Source organism: Phacochoerus africanus, chromosome 2 (assembly GCF_016906955.1).
Source record: "Phacochoerus africanus isolate WHEZ1 chromosome 2, ROS_Pafr_v1, whole genome shotgun sequence".
NCBI classification, from domain to species: domain Eukaryota; kingdom Metazoa; phylum Chordata; class Mammalia; order Artiodactyla; family Suidae; genus Phacochoerus; species Phacochoerus africanus.
This window is the reverse complement of record NC_062545.1, coordinates 222330813-222355172: the sequence shown is the minus strand read 5'-3', so window position 1 is coordinate 222355172 and position 24360 is coordinate 222330813.

Here is a 24360-nt window from a genome sequence, read left to right as displayed (position 1 = left end):
TTCTTTTAATGATATGAATAGATATTTAAATATGAACAAAACTGTCATCATTTTTAATGAGTGGATTTTGGATCATAAGCATAACCGAACAGAAATGCATGAGATTTTTTTCCATGTGCTATGCATATATCCAAAGTCCACCTGTTAAAATACAATTCATAAACTAGCCAATATGCCAATATGCATTGTCTGTTCTTAAGATTTCCTTGGTGCTAAGAACAAAGGTAGAAGTAAGCTTTTTTTATGCAGTTTAAATGGAAGACAATGCCAGTCATACTACTACAGCAGAAACCTAGTCACTCACTACTCTCCTACAACAAAAGTAGCAACAGAAAACCAAACGCAACCAAAAAATTTTTTGTAGGCATCTAGATGGTTAAAAATAAAGCTATGTCCCTCAATCCCACGTGGGGAAGGTTAGAATTGAACTTACAAGGGGAGCTAGACATGAGTTAGGATGAAATCTAAAAGGAAAATAATCTGTAGAAGAGCTAACCATTAGCTTCCTGAAGCTCTCACTCCACCTTCATAGACCACCCACAGGAGCTTACTACTCCAAGAGCTTACCCCCAGTGAGAGAAAAACATGTGGAGAGAATGAGAAAGGGAGGAAGAGAGGAGGAGAAAGAGCAGACAGACAGGCAGGCAGGCAGGCAGGCAGAGACAAAAAGAGAGAACAGAACCTATATATTGAAAAATATTTGTAAGATATATCAATTGCTCAGCTAATGTCATACTCAATGGTGAAAGAGTAAATGCTTCTTTCCTAAAATAAGGCTTAAAACAAAGATGTCTACTCTTTCCACCTCTATTCAACATTGTACTGGAAGTTTTAGTCAGGGCAATTAGGCAAGAAAGAGAAATAAGACACTCAGTTTGCAAAGAACTAAAACTCTCTATCTGCAGGTGAAATGATTTCTATATAGAAAATTCCAAGGAGCCTGCACAAAGGCTGCTAGAACTAATAAGTGAGTTCAGCATGGTTGCAGGATACAAGGTTAATATACAAAAATCAATTGTATTTCTCTACATTAGGAGAATATGAAAATGAAATTATGAAACAATTCCACTTATCAACAAAATTATAATAGGAATGAATTTAAAAAAATAGTGCAAGATTTGTGTACTATACAAAATATCATTGAGAGAATTTAATAAAGATCTAAATAAATGGAAGGACATTCCATATTCATGGATCAGAAGATTTAATATTGTTAAATGGCAATACTCCTCAAATTGATCTACAAGCTTAATACAAGACCTATCAAAATCACAGCTGGAATATTTTGCAGAACTTAAACTGGTCTAAAAATCTTGGGGAAATTCAAGGGATCTCAGATAATAAAAATCACGTGATCTTGATAAAAAAAGAACAAAATTATGACTCATACTTCCTACTGTGAAAACTTCCTATACAACTACTGGAATCAAGATTGTATGTGGCTGACATATGTGTAGATAGACCTTTGGAATAGAACTGAGCATCCAGAGATAAAACAATTATGGTCCATTGATTTTGACAAAGGGTATCAAAGTACATGAATGAGGGAAAGTGTATATCTATCTATCTGTCTAATATATATATATATATATATATTCATCCACTTCTCTCCAGATAACTTTCTTTTCCCTTAGACGGCAGGGAAATAAGTTGGCTATAATGTTGCCCAACTATTGGAATTTTCCTCCGTTTATGTCTTTTCTTTTGCAGGAAGGTTTAGGAAAATCCTAACATAGAAGAGAAGAACTGAGTAAATACTAACCTAGGTCTTACCGATCCCTGCCCTGGGTTTGTCATCTTTTGGCCACAGAGCCATAGACCAGCACAACTTGACACTCTTACTTGTTTCACCCCTATCACTGAGCATTTTTAATCACCTACTACTGTGTATTACAGGATGTGTAAAGGGCTAATATTTGCTGATGAACTGGTAGGGAGATGAAGAGAGACGTTTTCCCTGTAATTAACTATATGTTAGATGATTTGCCAAGGGTCACACATATGTAAGAGGCATAGCATATAGGGCCTTAGAGCAACTGAGGAGTTGGATGCAGCTCTGGAGGATTTGGCTTCTAAGCTGTGTTTTATTTTAAGTAATTAATTTTTATTTTAATTTATTTTTTAAGCTGTATCTTTTAAAAAACAGTTTATTGGACTATAGTTGATTTACATTACATTAATTTCTCCTGCATAGAAAAAAAAAATATATATATACATATCTGTTCCATAGATATGTTCATTTGTATTGTCTTAGATTCCACATATAAGTGATCATATGGTATTTGTTTTTCTCTATTTGACGCACTTCACTTAGTATGATAATCCCTAGTCCAATCCATGGAGTGACAAATGGCATTATTTCATTTTGTTTTGGCTAATATTCCAGTATATATATGTACTAATCTTTATCTATTCTTCTGTTGATGGACATTTAGGTTATTTCCATGTCTTGGCTATTGTGAAAAGAGTTGCTATGAACATAGGGGTACATGCATCTTTTTTTTCTTTGTTTTTTGTTTGTTTTTTTTTTCTTTTTAGGGCCTCACCTGTGGCATAGGGAAGTTCCCAAGCTAGGGGTCTCATCGGAGCTGTAGCTGCTGGCCTATACCAAGCCACAGTAACACCAGATCTAAGCTGTGTCTGCAACCTACACCACAGCTCACGGCAACACCAGATCTTTAACCCACTGAGTGAGGCCAGGGATCAAATCTGCATCCTCATGGATACTGGTGAGATTCTTAACTTGCTAAGCCACAATGGGAACTCCAAATGTATTTTCTGAATTATAGTTTTGTCTGGATATATGCTGAGGAGTAGGATTGCTGGACCATCTGGTAGTTCTATTTTTAGTTTTTTAAGTAACCTCCATGCTGTTGTCCACAGTGGCTGTACCAATTTACAGTTCTACCTGTAGTGTATTACAGTTCCCTTTCTCCACAAGCTGTGTCCTGAGTAGGAACTTATGCCTCTGCCTGGGTCAGGCTTTCATCATCCCTCAGCTGTTTTGTTGGGAAGGCTTCCCAACAGGTCCTTGTCCCTACAGTCTCTTGTAGCAGTCTTTCACCTTCCTGCTGGGGAGTAAACATTACTGCTCTTGATTTACAAGACCCAAGGATCCTACTAGCTAAATAATAAAGAAAAAAATCCTATCATTTGTTATAGCTTGGGCTGCCACAATAATACCAGGACTGGATGACTTCAACATCAGAAATATACCTTCTTATAGTTCTGGAGGCTGGAAGTCTGAGAAGATGATACAGTTAAACAGTTTTTTTCCCCAGATTATATTTAATTGTAGGTTATTATAAAATATTGAAAATAAGTCCTTCTGCTATACAGCATGTCTGGATTCTGGTGAGGGCTCTTGCTGTGTGCTTCCTTGGCCTCTCCTCAGAGCATGCACACAGGAAAGAGTGAGCCAGCTCTCTTGTGTCTCTTCCTAGGAGGACCCTAATTCTATAGGTCAGGGCCCTGAAATTGGGACCTCTTTTACCTTAATTAGTTATTTAACATTACCATCTCCAAAAGCTTGCATGCTAGTGGCTAGATTTTGAAAGTATCAATTGGGGGTAGCACAAATATTCAGCCCCTAACAGCATGCAAGCTGAAAACTACTGAGCCATAGTCTGTTCACACCCCCCCCCCGCCTCCTTCTTGTACATCCAAACACCAGGTATAGCAGATGAACTGTGGTTTTCTGAAGGGCTCGTGTATTTCATGCCTCCATTTCTTTGCACATAGAGTTCCTTTCATTTGGAGTTTCCCTGCCCTCTCTGCCATCCCTTTGTTGCCTGGTAAACTGTTCCCACTTCAGGGCAAATGCAAATATTCCCTCTTCTAGAGTCTTCTCTGACCGTCACTCAGGGTCCCTAAGACACTTTATTTAATTGTCCATTAACTATGGGATCTGGGTCAGTTACTTATTTTGTCCATGTCCTCAAATTCCTCTCTGTTAAATGGGAATAAAAATAACAGCAAAATATTTTCTGTCTCCCAGGGTTGTTGTGAGGATTAAGCGGGTTAAGGAACATGGAGTACCCGTAGCCCACTGAGAGGGCTGTTATTATTAATTGAAATTATGTGTTAATAATATGGTCCTTGAAACAGGAACTTTGCATCCTTAGGACATAGTGCCCAGCTATGTGTTCAAGAAACCTTGATTGACTCATCAACCTGGAGGATCCTTCCAGATCATCTTCTAGTCTCTCATTTCACAGATGGGTTCACTGCAGCCCAGAAGGAAGGAACTTGCCCGAGGACCCCAGTTAACTAATGAGGGGGTCAGGCCTCTGACACTAGAAGAATTCTCTCTGCTTTATCTCATGTGACCTTGTGTGCTCATAACTTCACAGACTCATTTTTCTCTTCCCGGCAAAATCATCTGAAGCTGTTGCAATGATTAAGTGACAGCAAGAAAGGGCTGCTCTTTTTCCGAGCACATTTAGATGAGGCTAAACTCTGCCTGGGGCAGGATTTCTCTGGACTGGATGGTGCTGCCTGCCCAGGCAGCTGCTGCAACACCAGGGGCTGCACAACCAGGCGCCACATTGCACCCCATCTGCAACCTGATTTCCCATAAAGCGCTACAGAAGTTTTGCCTGATTGGATTGGTGTATGGTTTTTTTGTGTCCCCGACAAGCATTCAGCTGAGTTATTGCCAGTAGAACATGAACATATTCATTTCACACATATGTACCGAGGCTCTGGAATTTGTCTAGACTCATTAGTATCATAGTCTGAGACGTTTGTGACCCAGAGATGAGAATCTGGAGAGCTTCTGGAATACCTAATTTACATTATGTTTTAATATTCCCTATTTTTTAAAAACAAGAGTTTTTGTTTTGTTGTTTAATATTGAACAGATGCTTCTGAAACATTGGATAGAAGGAGCCTCAACAAAGAACCCTGATTTCTCAGTGAAGTCGCTTGGGTTTTAGTTCCCACTCTAACTAACCAGCTGTGTAGCTTCAGGCCAGTAGCTTAATCTTTCTGACCACCAGTTTTCTCATGTTAGTAACAGAAGTGTTTGATTTCTAGGATCCCTTCCAGCGTCAGCACTTCAGGTGTCTAAATCTACCCCTATCATGCTTTTAAACAGAAAGTGTTCTCTCCAACATTTGTGATACTCGAGAGTTCCCATCGTGGCTCAGTGGAAACAAATCTCACTGGCATCCAAGAGGGCACAGGTTTGATCCCTGGCCTTTCTCAATGGGTTAAGGATCTAGCATTGCCATGAGCTGTGGTGCAGGTTGCAGATGTGGCTTGGATCATGCATTGCTGTGGCTCTGGCATAGGCCTGCGGCCACAGCTCCAATAAGACCCCTGGGAACTTATATATGCCGCAGGTATGGCCCTAAAAAGACCAAAAAAAAAAAACCCAGCAACCTTTGTGATACTTGTATGTTCCTGTGACTGGCATTTGTGCCATCTCCCCCTGTGTCATATGGAAGGGGGGGAGAAAAATACAAGAGTAATGCCTATTCTGTAATAGGAAATCTCAAGATACAGGAAAGAGAAATAGACCAAGATTTAAATCATATTTCTGTCAGTAATATTCTATGTGGCTGTAAGTTAATTATATATAAATATATAATGTTCATAGCATGGTGAATTATACTTATATTGATTAAGTTGAAGTATGTGCATAGCATACTCCTAGCACTATACCTGGCATATAATAGGTGATAACTAAATACTAATTGCTTGTCTTCCTCCTCTTGCTGTTTTGGCCCCTCAGTAAGGATTCCAGGGGAATAGGGGGCAGCTGCCAGTCTGCACTGTTCTTAGAAGTGCTTTCACCTTGGATTCACCTGGTGAACCATCCCTTAGTCAGCCTCCCTAGCTTACAGACCACTTACATGAAGACAGACTTCAAACAGTTTCTCTGGTAATCATGTGATTTGTAATCAAGTCAGGCTCATGTCTGGCATTATTTAGTGATTATTTCAGGTTGGAAGCAACAAACAGGCAGACTGGGTGGAAGGTGCTTTGGATATATCCAAGTAAGATTTAATTAGAAATGCCAGGTCACCTCAGACCTTCTAATTCCCCATGACAATTTACAAATGTCTCTGTAAGACCCCCTTCCTGTAGTGTATTGAGACATTTACATGAGAATTGGATCTTCTTCCCTTTCCTCTTTCTGTTTCCTCATTTTTAATTTTCTAAATTATAGTTGTTTTATAGCGTTGTGCCAATTTCTGCTGTATAGTGTAGTGATCCAGTCATTCATATATATGTGAATATAGTATGATACGCACATTCTTTTTCTCATACTATCTTCCTTCATGTTCCACCCCAAGAGATTAGCTATAGTTCCCTTGTGCCATAGAGCAAGACCTCTTTGCTCATCCATTCTAAATGTAATAGTTTGCATCTACCAACCCTAAACTCCCCCTCCTTCTCTCTCCCCCTTGGCAACCTCAAGTCTGTTCTCTATGTCTGTGTGTCTGTTTCTGTTTTGTATATAAGTTCATTTGTGCCATATATTAGATTCCACATATAAGTGATATCATATGGCATTTGTCTTTCTCTTTCTGACTTAGTATGAGACTGTAGTTACATCCATGTTGCTGCTAATGACATTATTTCATTTTTTAAGGCTGAGTAAGATTCCATTGTATATATGTACCACATCTTAATCCACTCATCTGTCAATGGACATTTAGGTTGTTTCCATGTCTTGGCTATTGTGAATAGTGCTGCAACACACATAGGGGTGCATGTATATTTTGAATTATAGTTTTTCCCAGATAAATGCTCAGGAGTGTTTTTGATGCAGTCTTCATCCTGTCCAATAGGCAATTCTGTTGGACTTCTGCTTCCAAGAGGCTTTTTGAAGCAGTTCCTGTTCTGATCAAACACAATGCACTTTATAGCCTCGGCCATAGGATTCCTTAGACTCCCGCTTACATAGGATTACTTCCTGTGCTGCTTGGAGGTACTTTGCTCAGTAACAAGCTCACAGCACAAAGATGCCTCAGCCATCATCTTTCATTTAATCCAACCTTGTTCACAGAATCACAGACATTTGGAGAAGAAAGAGAGACAGGGGAGATTCTCCATTCTCAAGTTTATGTAACCACTTCCCTGGCAGGAGATACAATAATCTATTCCACAAACTAGTCATTTACCTGCTGACTTTGAGGGGCCGAGTAATGCACTGATGGGTTCTGCCTGGCAGTTTTAGTTTGGTGCTTATCCAGTGTCCTCCCTCAGCACTTGAGCATGCATGCCTCTTTAACACAAAAGTTATTTTATCCCTGGGTGTTACATGCTTTCAAGTCAGTTTTTCAAGGAAGTATTAATTGTGAGAAGGAGAATATAAAGTAGATTGGAAATTCCTATCCTGAGGGCAGCTGGGAAATGTATGTTGCTTGCCAAAATGTTTTCTGGGAGGAATGTTTAAACCAAAATTTAAAATGAAGATAAAAATTACTCTCTTCCTCCTCCTTCACTTCTTGTTTCTATGGATTCTGGAAAGAGGAAAGACGGCTTTACAAAATACTAAATGTGTTTGTCTCTCTGTTCAGTCATATTTGAACATAACAGTATTTCAGTCCTTTCAGAAGTTGATGTACTGGCTTAACTTTATTTATGACCATATAATTTTTTACATTTTTGGAAGCCACTTGAAATATCCTGTTATTTGTGCTTATTACATGCTGTTCCTAAAAGAAAAATATATATATATATATTCACATTCAGTTCATTTGATGATCTCAAAGCACTTAGTGAGTAGACCCTGCAGAAATCCACTTTTCTCTATTGATGAAGAGGGATCCACCTCCTCTTTCCAGAGCATATTCTGAGGGCAGGAAAATGGCACATGAAAGCCCTCCTTTAACAGCTGCCCCTGGCTCTCAGCCAGCAACTCAGGCCTACTACACACCTCCCCAAACACTGTGGCTTGGCAGTTTAGGAATACTGCAAGCCATCAGGGCAGACTTGATTAGTAAATATCAAATCTCAGACAGTTTTAATGTGTGTGTGTGTGTGTGTGTGTGTGTACACAGAGTAATCTGGTGCATAGGGTAACATTGGGACAGCCGACTGCCTGGATAGGACTCACGTGGGGCAGCTCAGGTTGTTCCACTAAAGGAGTGGAGAAGGCAAAGTAGTTATCCACCTAATCTCCCTGCCTGTGGTTAAGAGTCCCCTCCCACAGAGCAGGAAACCTGGTATTCCCAGCCTGCCCTGTGGCTGTCTAGCAATTTCTCACAAGCAGAGTTGCAGGTGCTCACAATAAGATGCCACCCAGAGGTCCTAGAAGGGTGAGTGCCAAGTGGCCGGATATGGAATACTTGGAACACCTGCTACACATTCCATGTAGCACTTTGGAAGAAAGAAGTTGGAATGGAAATGAGGAGTAGCTGTGAGGTGTGAATTGAGATAAATGCTCCAACAAAATGGACAGGGCCCAAAATCCTTCTTAATTTTCGTGGCTCAATCATTTATACTGTGCTATAGGACCTAAGATACAATTTTAAAAAATGAATGTATAGTTGATTTACATTTTTTTTAATTTTCCCAATACATTATTTTTTTCAACTGTACAGCATAGTGACCCAGTTACACATACATGTATATATTCTTTTTTATCACATTATCATGCTCCATCATAAAGGACTAGACATAGTTCCCAGGGCTACACAGCAGGATCTCATTGCCTATCCATTCCAAAGGCAATAGTCTGTATCTATTAACCCCAAGCTCCCAATCCCTCCCCCTCCCTCTTGGCAACCACAAGTCTATTCTCCAAGTCCATGATTTTCTTTTCTGTGGAATAATAAATTCATAAATAACAAATGCTGGAGGGGGTGTGGAGAAAAGGGAGCCCTCCTGCACTGTTGATGGGAATGTAAGCCAGTACAACCACTATGGAGATCAGTATGGAGATACCTTAGAAAACTATACATAGATCTACCATATGACCCAGCAATCCCACTCTTGGGCATATATATGGACAAAACTTTCCTTAAAAAAGACACATGCACCCACATGTTCATTGCAGCTCTATTCACAATGGCCAAGACATGGAAACAATCCAAATGTCCATTGACAGATGATTGATTTACAATATTGCACTTGTTTCAGGTATACAGTAAAGTGATTCAGTTATACAGTTTTTTTCAGATTATATTTAATTGTAGGTTATTATAAAATATTGAAAATAAGTCCCTCAGCTATATAGTAAACCCTTGTTGTTTATCTATTTTATGTGTAGTTGTTTTTATCTGTTTTTACCTGTTGTTTATATCTGTAGCTGTTTTTATCTGTTTTTATCTGTTGTTTTTATCTGTTACTCTTCCCCTCCTAATTTGTCCCTCCCTCACTCATTCTCAACTTTGGTAACTGTAAGTTTGTTTTCTATGTCTGAGTCATTTTTTTTTCTATATAGACTCATTCCTTTAAATTCATGTAACATGTAAGTGTTACCATACAATATTTGTCTTTTTCTGCCTGTCTTACATTACTAATTATAATTTTCTCTAGGTCCATCCATGTTGCTGCAAATGTCAATATTTCATTCTTTTTATGGCTGAATGATATTTCATGTGTGTGTGTTTGTGTGTATCACTTCTTAAGTCTGTTCCTGCACACTTGGGTTGTTACCATGTCTTGTCTATTATAAACAGTAGTGCTGTGAACATTGGGGTGCACGTATCTTTTTAAATTAGAGTTATAGTTACTTCCAGATAAGTACCCAAGAGTGAGATTTCTGGATAATATAGTAACTCTATTTTTTGCTTCTTAAGCAACCTCCATGCTATTTTCCACAGTGGCTATACCAATTTATATACCTACCATAAAGTATGAGGGTTCCCTTTTCTCCACACCCTCTCTAGCATTTATTATTGTCCCTCATTATTATTATTTATTTTGTCTTTTTTGAGAGCCACATCCATGGCATATGGAAGTTCCCAGGCTAGGGGTCTAATCGGAGCTGTAGCCACTGGCCTATGCCACAGCCACAGCAACGCCAGATACGAGCTGCATCGGTGACCCACACCAGAGACCATGGCAATGCTGGATCCTAAACCCACTGAGCAAGGCCAGAGATCAAACCTGCAACCGCATGGTTCCTAGTCAGATTTGTCTCCACTGCACCACGATGAGAAATCCTGTCCCTCATTATTTTGATGATGTCCATTCTCACTGGTGTGAGGTGATGGCCTCATTTTAGTTTTGATTTGCAATGCTCTAATAATTAGTGATATGGAGCATCTTTTCAAGTGCCTCTTGGCCATCTGTGTTTCTTCTTTTTAGAAATGTCTATTTAGATTTTCTGCCAATTTTATGATCATTTTTTTTTTGCCAGTAGGTTGTATAAACTGTATATTTTGAATATTAAAGTCTTGTCACATCATTTGAAAACATTTCTCTCTCTCATTCCATTGGTTGTCCTTTTGTTTTGTTGAAGGGTTCCTTTTTGCACAAAAGCCTTTCAGTTTCATTAGATCTCATTCATTTTTTTTTGCTTTTATTTTGCCTTGGGAGACTGATCTAAGAATTATTAATATCATTTATGTATGGAGAATGTTTTGCCTGTGGTTTGTTTTAGGAGTTTTATGGCAACATGTCTTATAATATTTAGATATTTTTAACTATTTTGAGTTTATTCTTGCATATAATGTGAGGGAGTTTTCTAATTTCATTATTTACATGTAGCTGTCCATCTTTTCCAACTCCACTTGAAGGGACAACCATTTATCCATTATATATTCTTGCCCCCTTAGTTGTAGATTAATTGACTATATATATATGTTTATTTCTGGGCCCTCTATTCTGTTCCATTGATCTACATATCTGTTTTTTATTACCGTAGCTTTGTAGTATAGTCTGAAGTCTGGAAGTATTATGCCTTAGGTTTTATTCTTTTTTTTTCTCAGGATTGCTTTAGTAATTCTAGGTCTTTTGTGGTCCCATATAAATTCTAGGATTATTTGTTCTAGTTCTGTGAAAAATGTCATAGGTATTTTTTTTATAAGAATTGCATTGAATGTTTGTAGATTGATTTGTGTAGTATGGCTGTTGAAAAGGATCTCACACAAATATGAAGATGAATTCATTCAAGGATCATAAGAATGGCTCAATATGCGCAAATCAATCAATGACATATACCACATTAACAAAAGGAAAGACAAAAACCACATGACTATCTCAATAGATGAAGGAAAAAGCACTTGGAAAAATTCAGTATTCATTCACAATAAAAACTCACCAAGGGAGATGGGATTAAGATGGTAGAACAGAAGGACTGGAGCTCAACTTCTCTCCTAAAAACAACAAAATTTGCAACCAAATGCTGAGCAATCTTCAACCAAATGGACCAGAAACTTTCAAAAAGATATCCTACTCCAGAAGACAAAAGAGGAGGCCATATCAAGAGATAGGAAGGACGATTACATGATATAAGCAACCCCATACCTCCTGGGTGGGAAGCACCATAGACTGGAAAGTAACTGCATCATAGAGACTCATCTACAGGAGTGAGCGTTCTGAGCCCCACATCAAACCCCAATGCATGGGGATCTGGCACTGGGAGAAAGAGCCCCTGGAGCATCTGGCATTAAAGGCCAGTAGGGCTTGTGTGCAGGACCTCTATGGGACTGGGGTAAATGGAGATCTCATTCTTGAAAGGTGCACACAGACTTTCATGTACGTGCACTGGATCTCAAGGCAAAGCAAAATCTCCACAGGAATCTGGGTCTGACCTGACTGCAGTTCTTGGAGGACCTCCTAGGAAAACAAGGGTGAATGTGGCTCATTGTGGGGGCAGGACATTGGACGGAAAGCTCTTGGGAATATTCATCAGCATGCCTTTCTCTGGAGGTGGCCATTTTGGGAAAATCTGGCCCCAACCATCAGTGCTGAGAAGCCCCAGGCCAAACAATAATCCAGGTGGGATCACAGCCCCACCCATCAGTAAACAGGCTGCCTAAAGACCCCCCCAGGCACACAGCCACCTCTAATCTCACCCAGAAGCAAAGCCCCACCCACCAGAGGGATAGGAATCAACTCCACCAACCAGTGGGCAGGCATCAGCCCCTCCAATCAGGAAGCCTACAGCAAGCCCCCCATACCAACTTCAGCCACAAGGGAGGCAGACACCAGAAGTAAGAGAGGCTACAACTCTATTATCTGTCAAAAGGTCACTACACCAAAAACCTATAAAAATGAAAAGACAGAGGACTATAACTCAGATGAGGGAGAAAGAAAAAACCCCAGAAAATCAGCTAAGTGATCAGGAGATTCTCAGCCTCCAGGAAAAGGACTTTAGACAGTTGATGCTGAAGGTGATGCAAGACATTGGAAATAAACTGGTGGCAAAGATGGATAATTTATAGGAAACACTGAGCAAAGAGATACAAGATATAAAACTTAAATAAGAAGAGATGCAAAATACAATAACTGAAATAAAAAATTCATCAGAAGAAGCCAACAGCAGAATACAGGAGGCAGAAGAACGAATAAGTGATGTGGAGGACAGATTAGTGGAAATCACAGATGAGGAACAGAAAAGAGAAAAAAGATTGAAAACAAATGAAGAGAGTCTAAGAGAACTCTGGGACAACGTTAAACTCACCAACATCCATATTATAGGGGTGCCAGAAAGAGAAGAGAGAGAGAAAGGGACAGAAAAAAAAATTTGAAGAGATAATAGCCAAAAAATTACTAACATGTGAAAGGAACCACTCACTCAAATCCAGGAAGTGCAGTGAGTACCATATAAAATAAACCCAAGGAGGAATACACCGAGACACATATTAATCAAACTGACCAAAATTGAAGACAAGGAGAAAATATTGAAAGCAGCTAGGGGAAAAAAAAAAATAACATACAAGGGAACCCCGATAAGGTTATGACCAGATTTTTCAGCAGAAACTCTGCAGGCCAGAAGGGAGTGGTGAATGAAAGGAAAAAACCTCCAACCAAGACTACTTTACCCAGCAAGGCTCTCATTCAGATTTGAAGGAGAAAACAAAAGCATCACAGATAAGCAAAAGCTAAGAGAATTCAGCAACACTAAACCAGCTTTACAACAAATACTAAAGGAACTTCTCTAGGCAGAAAAGAAAAGGCCACAACAGGAAACAAAATTCCACAAATGACAAGGTTCACCAGTAAAGGTATATGGACTTAATAGATATTTATAGGACATTCCATCCAAAGGCAACAGAATACACTTCTTCTCAAGTGCACATGGAACATTCTCTAAGACTGATTACATCCTGGGCTACAAATCCAACCTCAGTAACTTTAAGAAAATTGAAATGATATCCAGCATCTTTTCTGACCACGACACTATATGACTGGAAATCAACAAGAAAAAAACTGCAAAAAAACCACAAACATGTAGAGACTAAACAATGTGCTACTAAGCAACCAATGGTTCACTGAAGAAATCAAAGAGGAGATTAAAATATACCTAGAAGCAAATGACAACAAAGATATGACACTCCAAAACCTATGGGATGCAGCAAAAGCCATTCTAAGAGGAAAGTTTATAGCAGTACAAGCCCACCTCAGGAAACAAGAAAAAGCTCGAATAAACAAGCTAACTTTATATCTAAAGAAGCTAGTGAGAGAACAGATAAGACCTAAAGTAGGTAGAAGGAAAGAAATCATAAAGATCAGAGCAGAAATCAATGAAATAGAAATGAAGAAAACCATAGAAAAGATCAATGAAATGAAAAACTGGTTCTTTGAAAAGGTCAACAAAATTGATAAACCCTTAGCCAGACATATCAAGAAAAAAAGAGAGAGGACTCAAAGCAATAAAATTAGAAATGAAAACGGAGAAGTAACAACGGACATCACAGATATACAAAGGATCATAAGGGAATACTATATGCAACTATACGCCAATAAAATGGAAAACCTAGAAGAAATGGACAAATTCTTCGAAAAGTACGATCTTCCCAGACTAAACCAAGATGAAATAGAAAAGATGAACAGACCAATCATAAGTACTGAAATTGAAACTGTGCTTAAAAAACTCCCAACAAACAATAGTCAAGGACCAGATGGTTTCACAGGGGAGTTCTATCAAACATTCAGAGAAGAGCTAACACCTATTCTTCTGAAACTACTCAAAAAAATTGCAGATGGACACTTGCAATCGCATTCTATGAAGCCACCATCACCCTGATACCAAAACCAGATACCACAAAAAAAGAAATTTATAGGCCAATTTCACCAATGAACATAGATGTAAAAGTCCTCAAAAAAATACTAGCAAACCACATCCAACAATACACTAAAAGGATTGTACATCATGATCAAATGCAATTTATCCCAGGGATGCAAGGATTCTTCAATATCTGCAAATCCATCAGTGTGATACACCACATTAACAAACTGAAGAATAAAAACCATATGGTCCTCTCAATAGATGTGGTAAACGTCTTTGACAAAATCCAACACCCGTTTCTGATAAAAACTCTTCAGAAAGTGGGTGTAGATGGAACCTACCTCAGCATAATAAAGGCCATATATGACAAACTCACAGCAAACATCATTCTCAATGGTGAAAACCTGAAAGAATTCCCGAGATCAGGAACAAGACAGGGATGTCCGCTCGTGCTACTACTATTCAACATAGTTTTTGAAGTCCTAGCCACAGCAATCAGAGAAGTAAAAGAAATAAAAGGAATCCACATTGGAAAGGAAGAAGTAAAACTATCATTATCTGCAGATGACATGATATTATACCTAGAGAATCCTAAAGACTCTACCAGAAAACTGTTAGAGCTCATTCATGAATTTGGCAAAATCACAGGATACAAAATTAATGCACAGACATCGACTGCATTTCTATATACTAACAATGAAAGATCAGAAAGAGAAATTAGGGAAGCAATCCCATTTACCATCATATCAAAATGAATAAAATACCTAGGAGTAAACCTACCTAAAGAGACAAAAGACCTGTCCTCTGAAATCTATAAGATACTGATGAAAGAAATCAAAGATGACACAAATAGATGGAAAAACATACCATGTTCTTGGATTGGTAGAGTTAATATTACCAAAATGACTATACTACCAAAGGCAATCTACAGATTAAATTAATCCCTATAAAATTACCAAGGACATTTTTCACTGAACTCAAACAAAATATTTTAAAGTTTGTTTGGAAGCACAACAGACGCAGAATAGCCAAAGACATCCTGAAAAAGAAAAATGGAGCTGGGGGAATCAGGCTCCCAGACTTCAGACTATACTACAAAGCAACAATCATCAAAACTGTATGGTAATGGCACAAAGACAGAAATATACATCAGTGGAACAGGATACAAAGCCCAGAATTAAACCCATGCACCTACAGCCAACTAATCTATGACAAAGGAGGCAAGAATATACAATGGAGAAAAGACAGCTTGTTCAATAGGTGGTGCTGGGAAAACTGGACAGCCACACCGAAAAGAATGAATTTAGAACACTCCCTAACGCCATGCACAAAAATAAACTCCAAATGGATTAAAGGCCTAGACATAAGACCAGACACTATAAACCTCCTAGAGGAAAACATAGGCCAAACACTCTGTGACATAAATGACAGCAACATCTTCTCAGATCCACCTATCAGAGTATTGACAATAAAAACAAAAATAAACAAATGGGACCTAATCAAACTTAAAAGTTTCTGCACAGCAAAGGGAAACCCTAAACAAAACAAAAAGAATGGGAGAAAATCTTTGCAAATGAATCGACTGACAAGGGGTTAATCTCCAAAATTTATAAACACCTCCTACAGCTCCATAGCAAAACAAACAAACAACCCCATCAAAAAATGGGCAGAAGATCTCAACAGACAGTTCTCCAAAGAAGACATACAGATGGCCAAAAAAACACATGAAAAGATGTTCAACATCACTCATGATTAGAGAAATGCAAATCAAAACCATTCTGAGGTACCACCTTACACCAGCCAGAAATGCCATCATCCATAAGTCTACAAACAGTAAGTGCTGGAGAGGGTGTGGAGAAAAAGGAACCCTAGTACACTGTTGGTGGGAATGTAAATTGGTGCAACCACTGTGGACAACAGTATGGAGATTCCTCAGAAAACTAAAAATAGAACTACCATTTTATCTAGCAATCCCACTCCTGGGCATCTATCCAGACAAAACCATGACTCGCAAAGACACATGTACTCCAATGTTCATTGCAGCACTATTTGCAATAGCCAAGACATGGAAACAACCTAAATGTCCATTGACAGAGGAGTGGATCAAGAAGATGTGGTAAATACACACAATGGAATAGTACTCAGCCATTAAAATGGATGAAATACTGGCAGTTTTAGCAACATGTATGAACCTAGAAATTATAACACTAAGTGAATTCAGTCAGACAATGAGACACCAACATCAAACTCTATCACTGACCTGTGGAATCTGAAAAAAGGACAGACGGAACTTCTTTGCAGAACAGATACTGACTCACAGACTTTTAAATACTTATGGTCTCCAAAGGAGACAGTTTGGAGGGTGGGAGGATGTGCTGGGGGTATGGGATGGAAATCCTATAAAATTGGATTGTGATGATCATTTTAAAACTATAAATGTAATAAATTCATTGACTAATAAAATGAAAAGAAAAAAAACTTGCCAAAATTGATGTAGAGGGAACATATCTTAGCATAATAAAAGCCATTTATTAAAATTCACAGCCAACATAATACTTGGTGATAGAAAACCAAAAATTTTCCTGCTAAATTCAGAAACAAGAAAAGGATGCCCACTCTCATCACTTCTATTCAGTGTAATATTGGAAGTCTTAAGCTACAGCAATCATACAAGAAAATAAATAAAATATATCCATATTGGAAAAAAAGAGGCAAAACTGTTAGTTTGAATATGGAATGATGCTCTGTATAAAGAACCCTGAGGTTTCCACAAAAAATTATTAAAATGAATTAATGAATTCAAGCAAAGTAACAGGTTGCAAGGTTAATATACAGAAATCTGTTGCATTTCTTTATAGTAAAAATGAAATATCAGAAATCCAAAATAAAAAATCCCATTTAAAATTGTGTCAAAGAATGTACCTGAGAGTTAACCAAGGAGGTGAAAGACTCACAGGCTGAAAACTATAAAACATTCATAAAGGAAATTGAAGACGATTAAAAGAAATGGAAAGATATCCCACATTCTCGGATTGGAAGAAACAATATTGTTAAAAACACTACCTGTAAATATAGCTAAGTGAGAAGCATTTTCCTTTGTGTATATTCCTGCCCTTCTCAGTTTTCCTGTTTTCTCACATCCCTAATGTCCTATACATAGTAGATGCTTGGTAAGTTTTTTTTACAGCTCTTATCTTATTTCTCAATACCTAACTTTCTAACTTCCAAATTCAGTCTGCAGCATGCATTTCCAGTCTCCCTTTGTCTCCCAGTATTTGTAGAATCTGATTTAACTCCTAAACTCATGAATTTGGACTGTTGTGGTTTTGAGAGGAGACCTACCTTGGCCAAGTTGAGTAGCTGAGTTTTCTTATTGTCTAATTCTCTTCTTACTCCACCTTGTTACTTCTGGTTCTTATTTACTTAACTGAAAGTGTTCTGCCTTGTAAATCCTAAGAAAGCCCCATCAGTTATGCTCCTTAGGTCTGAACATTCACTTCTGCTTTGACTCTAAGGGCAACTTGTGTCCAGTTCCATCCTCCCTCCTGTGACCCTCTCTCTCACTCTCAGGGGGCCAGCTTTTGGCCAGCATTGCCTCTCCATCCTCAGTATTTACAAGGCCTCTGATGTGAACACATATTTATCTTAGATTTACACACTATGTTTTCTACTGTTGAGAGTTCTGTCTCCTCAAGTACTAAGAAATAATCTAGAATCTTTCCTCCTAAAATAAATAACCCAGCTTCTCATTTTTGCCTTGTCTGTTAAACCAGACAAAATAGTGCAAAATTATGCTGTATATCTTTAAATTCCCTATTGGATTTAAACTATAGATCTATTGATTTTTGTTCACTGTAGTAAAACTTTGTAGTCAGACTTCAATCTGTGGCAAAAAGAGTGGAGGTAAAATGTCATAGTCCCACAGCCACAATTTACAAATTTCCCCAACCCCTTGGCTGGTTGGCTGGTGGTTGTATCAGTGGCACAAAAGGCAAGCAAACAAACACAGCATACAACAATTTATTTTGGAGGGATGGGAGATTGTCTTTTCTGTTGTCACAGCATTACCAGGTAAATATTGTTTTCCCAACCAGAGTGGAGAGCTGCTATTAATAGTAAGTGAATTAATAGATGCAAACTATTGTATTTGGAGTGGATAAGCAATGAGACCCTGCTGTATAGCACAGGGAACTATATTTAGTCACTTGTGATGGAGCACGATGGAGGATAATGTGAGAAAAAAGAATGTATATATGTGTATGACTGGGTCACTTTGCATACAGTATAAATTGACAGAACACTGTAAATCAACTATAATGGAAAAATTAAAATCATATATAAAAAATAATGAATGACAAGAGGACTAAACAGTAAGTGGACTGTGTGAGGTGACCTGGTAAGACCTCAGCTCTTACTAAAAACCATGGACTGTGTGGAAAGCATATTTTTAAATTCTGGAGCTAATCAGTCATGTAAACATGAACAAAGGAGTTGTTTGTTTCCTCAACTAATACTGCCCTACTCACCTAAAAAGTATTTAGAGAGAACAAAATAATATAGTATGGGGAAGATGCTATTTTGCAATCACAAAGAGTGAACATTATTGAGACATTCTTAAGAGGCATAGGTCCTAAGATCATTGTTTATTACTGCTGTAACAACACTTGTTAAATGACTTTTCCTGAGTCCTGCAAAGGTATGTTATTTTAATTTTCTGTTGAGAATGGATGATCTCATTCCTTTGAGTTACTACCTCTGCCCTGAAATTCTCAAAAAAAAATTGGCAGAATGTCAGAACCTTGCTTTGGCAATAGTGAGATGTGGACTTTCCTCCTTTGTAGTCAGATGCTTAAGATTAGTTTACAGCTATAAAACCTACCATGGTACTAAACATCTCCTGAAATAGGAAATACCTGTTTTTCCCACTGAAAGATGTATTTCACACATTAGCAATGCTACAATTTCCCTTAATCTTTGAGGTAAGACTAAGGTGCTTACTTGGCCCTTATGAACTTGGGGATGCATTTTGTTAACTCACACTGCATGATAAGAACTCAATTCTTATACTCTGGCACGCAGTTTTCATTTGTCATAGTTAAGTCCACTCTGCTTTAATTAACTGATATGTTAATTGCTTTAAACGCCTACTATGAGCCTTATGCCTTTTTGAATTCCAAGGAAACATTTTAGATGGGCTATTGTGGATGTATTCTCTTTTTTTTCCTTTAGTCTTTTTAGGGCTGCACCCACAGCATATGGAAGTTCCCAGTCTAGGGGTCAAATTGGAGCTGTAACTGCCGGCCTACAGCACAGACACAGCAATGCCGGATCAGAGCCACATCTGTGACCTATGCCAGAGCTCACAGCAGTGCTGGATCCTTAATCCACTGAGTGAGGCCACGGATCGATTCTGCATCCTCATGGATACTAGATGGGTTTTTTACCGCTGAGCCACAAAAGGAACTCCTGTGGGTGTATTCCTTTTTTGTTTGTTTATTTGTTTTTTGTCTTTTTAGGGCCACACCTATGGCATGTGGAGGTTCCCAGGCCAGGGGTTGAATCAGAGCTGTAGCCGCTGGCCTACACCACAGCCACGGCAATGCCAGATCCGAGCTGCATCTGTAACTGCACCACAGCTCATGGCAACGCTGGATCCTTAACCCACTGAGTGAGGCCAGGCATTAAACCTGTGTCCTCATGGATACTAGTCAGATTCCTTTCTGCTGAGCCATGATGGGAATTCCTCCTGTGGATGTATTCTTGATGAACAAGCAGGAATTCTTATCCATTACTGACTTGAGACATATGCTGAATTTGGGAGTCTGAAAAGCTTCAGTCAGCTTAGCCACAGGCTTAGTTTACTTTCTGCCCCTGGGTGACTGTTTTTTCTTTCTCTTGGTGAGTCCCATAGAGGTGAATATTACTTCTGATGTAGAGGCAGAGCCCCCAGTGCTATTCAGATTTTTTTTCATCTTTATCATGAATATTTTCCTTTGGTAGTCTGAGGAAACCAAAGAATGCACCTCAGAATAATATTTTTAAATTGATCTGATAAAATACACTAAGTTTACAAAGGGAAAATTTATATAGAAATAGATTTTTACTTCAGAAGAATTTAGGTAAAAAAATCTCTATGGGTGAAGAATTCTTTCTGATAAAGAATATGGCGCAGCAGTTCCCATTGTCACTCAGCGGTTACAAACCCAACTAGTATCCATGAAGATGCAAGTTCAATCCCTGGCCTCACTCAGTGGGTTAACGATCTGGGACTGCCATGAGCTGTGCTATAGGTTGCAGATGTAGCTCAGATCTAGCATTGCTGTGGCTGTGTCCTAGGCTTGCAGCTGTAGCTCTGATTCAACCCTTAGCCTGGGAACCTTCTTATGCCACAGGTATGGACCTAAAAAGAAAAAAAAATAAAAATAAAGAAGACTGTTGTAACCACAGCAAAAAAAAAAAAAAAAAAGATTCAAACTATTTATTTTGAGTTTTATAGTGATTTTTCCTTTGAAAAGTTTACAGAATTATGTTAGAAACTTTTGAACTGTAATATTATTTCCTCAGTATAGATGCAAAAGTCCACCCAGCCCAAAGATTGCTGCAGTGGAGGTCTTCAACTCTTGACTTCTCCTCTCATTGCTGCCCCATACAAAGGAAAGGACCAAAGCCATCTTATATCTTGAGTTGCCTGAGCATTGAGTAGAGTCTCAGGGGCTGAAGGTAGAGCTGCTATTGTAGATGTGGGGAATGAATAATGCCAGAGATTGAGTATAAGATTGGTTCAAAACTAGGAGGGTTGAAGTGGATAGAACAGAGGAACAAAGCTAAGATTACAGCTAAGAGTCCAGCTACACTTCAGTGTAGCTCTAGAACAAGGAGTAGAAAAATGCAGTAGAATCCAAGATTGTGTTAAGGGTTGATTTCTAGTTATATTAGCTTTGTCATGGTATGCCTCTGATATAATTTAAAATGTCTAAATCAAGAAAGAATTAAATAATATTTTGCATAATGTAATAATATTTTATGTTACAATACAGAAGTTTATGCTTTCTACATATTAATAAAAAGTTTTCATTCTTGCAAAAAAACTAGTCATGAAAACCAAGCCTAGAAATGTTTTATAATTTCACTTGGCTAGTTCGGATAGTGTATTTATTAATAGTTTCTTCCTGAGTACTTAAAAAAAATTTTTTTGGACAACAGAGAAAACATCCTCCTCATCCCTATAGCTACTTAAGAAGCACTATTTCTGTCTTCTGACCACCAACTTCCTTCATTAACCAATCTGCCCTGACCAGCAGAGCCACCTAGTGGTCATTATATGAAACTCTACAATCCAGAGTTTCTTTACTGTAAATGCTTCTCAAATTATAGCCTGCAGAATATCCTGGAGAGCTTGTTAAAACACAGATTGCTACACCCCATTTCCTGAAGTCTGAGTCAGTAGGTATAGAGTTGGGTCCAATAATTCGAAATTTAAAAAAATTACTATACTTGATTTATAGTGTTCTTTCAATTTCTGCTGTACAGCAGTGACCCAGTTATACATATATATTCGTTCTTTTTTTCACATTATCCTCCATCATTTTCCACCACAAGTGATTAGATATAGTTCCTATGTTATACAGCAGGATCTCATTGCTTATCCACTCCAAATGCAATAGTTTGCATCTACTAACCCTGAACTCCCAGTCCATCCTACTCCCTCCCTGCCTGCTTCCGCCCTTCCCTACACAGCTCCCCGGGCATTTCTAACAAGTTCCCAGTTGGTACAGGAAAACAGAGCTAATAGTCTCACACTTTGAGAACCACTGCTTTACTGCAATGTTCTTTCTTTTAAGAGGGATATGTGCAGGCCGTAGTCTATGGTTTTCAACAATCACACTGACCAAAAAATCAGTTAATATCACACTTAGGTCAGTCTCTTTTTCATATGGACACATACTTTCTTATGTAACTGCATTTCTGTAACACACCTTGTTCACCTTTCACCTAAAACATCACAGACAACTTTTTTTCTGCTTTTCTTTTTGTTTTGTTGTCTTTTTTCAGATGTAATTAAAATTTAAAAAGGAAAAAGAAGTGCCTGACATGGTCTAATAAGCAAGACTAGTTAACACATCTGATTAAGTAAATAACACCCGAAGTTTTGACATTCGCCAATTGCCATTATATTCTGAAGCCGTAGAAGTGTCATATTATTTATGTCTCCACTGAAGTCCCCTCTGGCTTCCACATCTTCTGCTAATTAAAAAATGTGCTTTCATCAAAAAATAATATTCACAGTAGGAGAAGTTATTTTCTATGTTTGTTGTTATTAACTATATGTAGCTGAAAGCACAGAATAGTATTAATACATTATGGGTTAAGGAGATTTTGAGGCTCCATTAAGCATGGTTTCTAATCTTACTTCTCTGTGGAATGGGTTCTGCCTTCCAAAACAATATCAACTTATAAATGAACCTCTGAAAGTGACATTTATAAGTTTAGGGCCACCAATACTCAGAGAAGACTTTGACAGTTCAGATGTGCACAGCTGTAGAAATCACAAAAAGGACTATCTCTGTAATAATAAATAATAATAGTAATATCCACAAGTGACAAAGAATCAGATCTTCGTGCTTAATATTTTTAGTCACAACCCAAGGGATTGTGAATCTGGGTAACCCTGTGCACTTCATAGTCATAACAGTGGTAATGTAATTCTTAGAGACCTTAATCTTTTTAGTTTACCTCAGGAGCATTTTGAAAATAAAACCAAACAGCTGTTTCCCCCAGTTGATTTTATCTTTTCAAAAAGATAAAAACCAAGCAAACACTAACTTCCTGAGACAGTGATGCATGTGTAGGGCACTCAGAGCCAGCATGACAATCCATCAGTCATTTCCCCTAACAATTGTGTCTCTCTGACGCTACAATGAGAAGCTTCAGTGTCCCTTTGGTGGGAGTTTTGGGTGGAGATGAAAGATGCGTGGAGGATGCCCTGACCCACCTTTGTCAGGGTCCCCACAGCCCAAGTGACTTTATAGGCCAAGTGAAAAAATACTGGGGACTAATTTGTAAACAAAGGCTTTCTTTGAAGTTAGGCAGACAAGTAGATTCAAAATAGTTGTATGTGTAAGCAAAACTGGGCATGCCTTTTTTTTTTTCTTCCCTAGAAACAGCCAGAACTTTTGACACAGTAGAGCCATGAGTGTGTGGAGCACTTATTTAGTAAGACCTTTGTGACCAGCACTCTTAGATCTCTGATCTCAGAGAAAGAAAGAAAATAATTTGGCAAACTGAGATGCCGTGGCTTCCATATATCTATTTCAAGGTTCCTTTTTGACAAAAGATGGGCCATAATTCTGCTCTGCATTAAACCCTTTGATCTGGCTTCCACAGCACAAGGCATGATAAGGCATTGGTTTATGGAAAATAGATATTCAAGAGCAGAAAGTATTGCAGAGACCCTTAACCCCAGAGACATATGACCTTGAAGGAAACTTGAAAGTCTGTACCCTATTACCTTCTAGATATCTCTCTTCTGAGACTTTTCGTAAAGGACCCCAAGATCTTGGATCGTTAGTCTCTCTGACTGGGAGTGAGACTCTTGGGAAATAAGACCAGTGCCTGACTGAGACTCCAGGATCTGGTGTGGGGCTGCCCCTCATTGCCCTTGGGCAGGATATTCTCTCTGTAGGCTCCTATAGGGTAGCTAAAGACTTGCCTCTGAGGGACAAATGCTGCACTGAGTACCATGGAGGATGCCAATCATGTTGTAGTCATTATCATTCATACTTAAGTTCTCCAGCATGTGCCTGCTTGAAATTCAAAGCCAGACTCATCAGTGGCAAACATTGCATCACCTTAGGAAAAGTTTTCTTATAATGTTTTGGACTCACGACACTTCTGCAATTAATTCCCGCCAATACCTAGTTTTAAACATCTTTGAATCAGCTGTTTTTGAGAATCAAGCAGTCCAAAATGACCTCCAGAATCCTGGAGAAGCATGGGAACCTTGGAAGCATGATGGACGCTCCTGCCTGGTAGGTTCCCAGGAGGATCGTGACAGACCTCCCCCCTCCTCCTGAATGTGGCTGTTCACTTTGGAGACCTGCTGTGGACATGGGTATGGCCCAGCACAAGATTCACACCCTGTCCCAGAATGTGGGTAGTCAAGTGGGACAGCAAGAAACAGTGGTTTGCAGAAAACAACTGCATGCATAGATTAACACCCTACA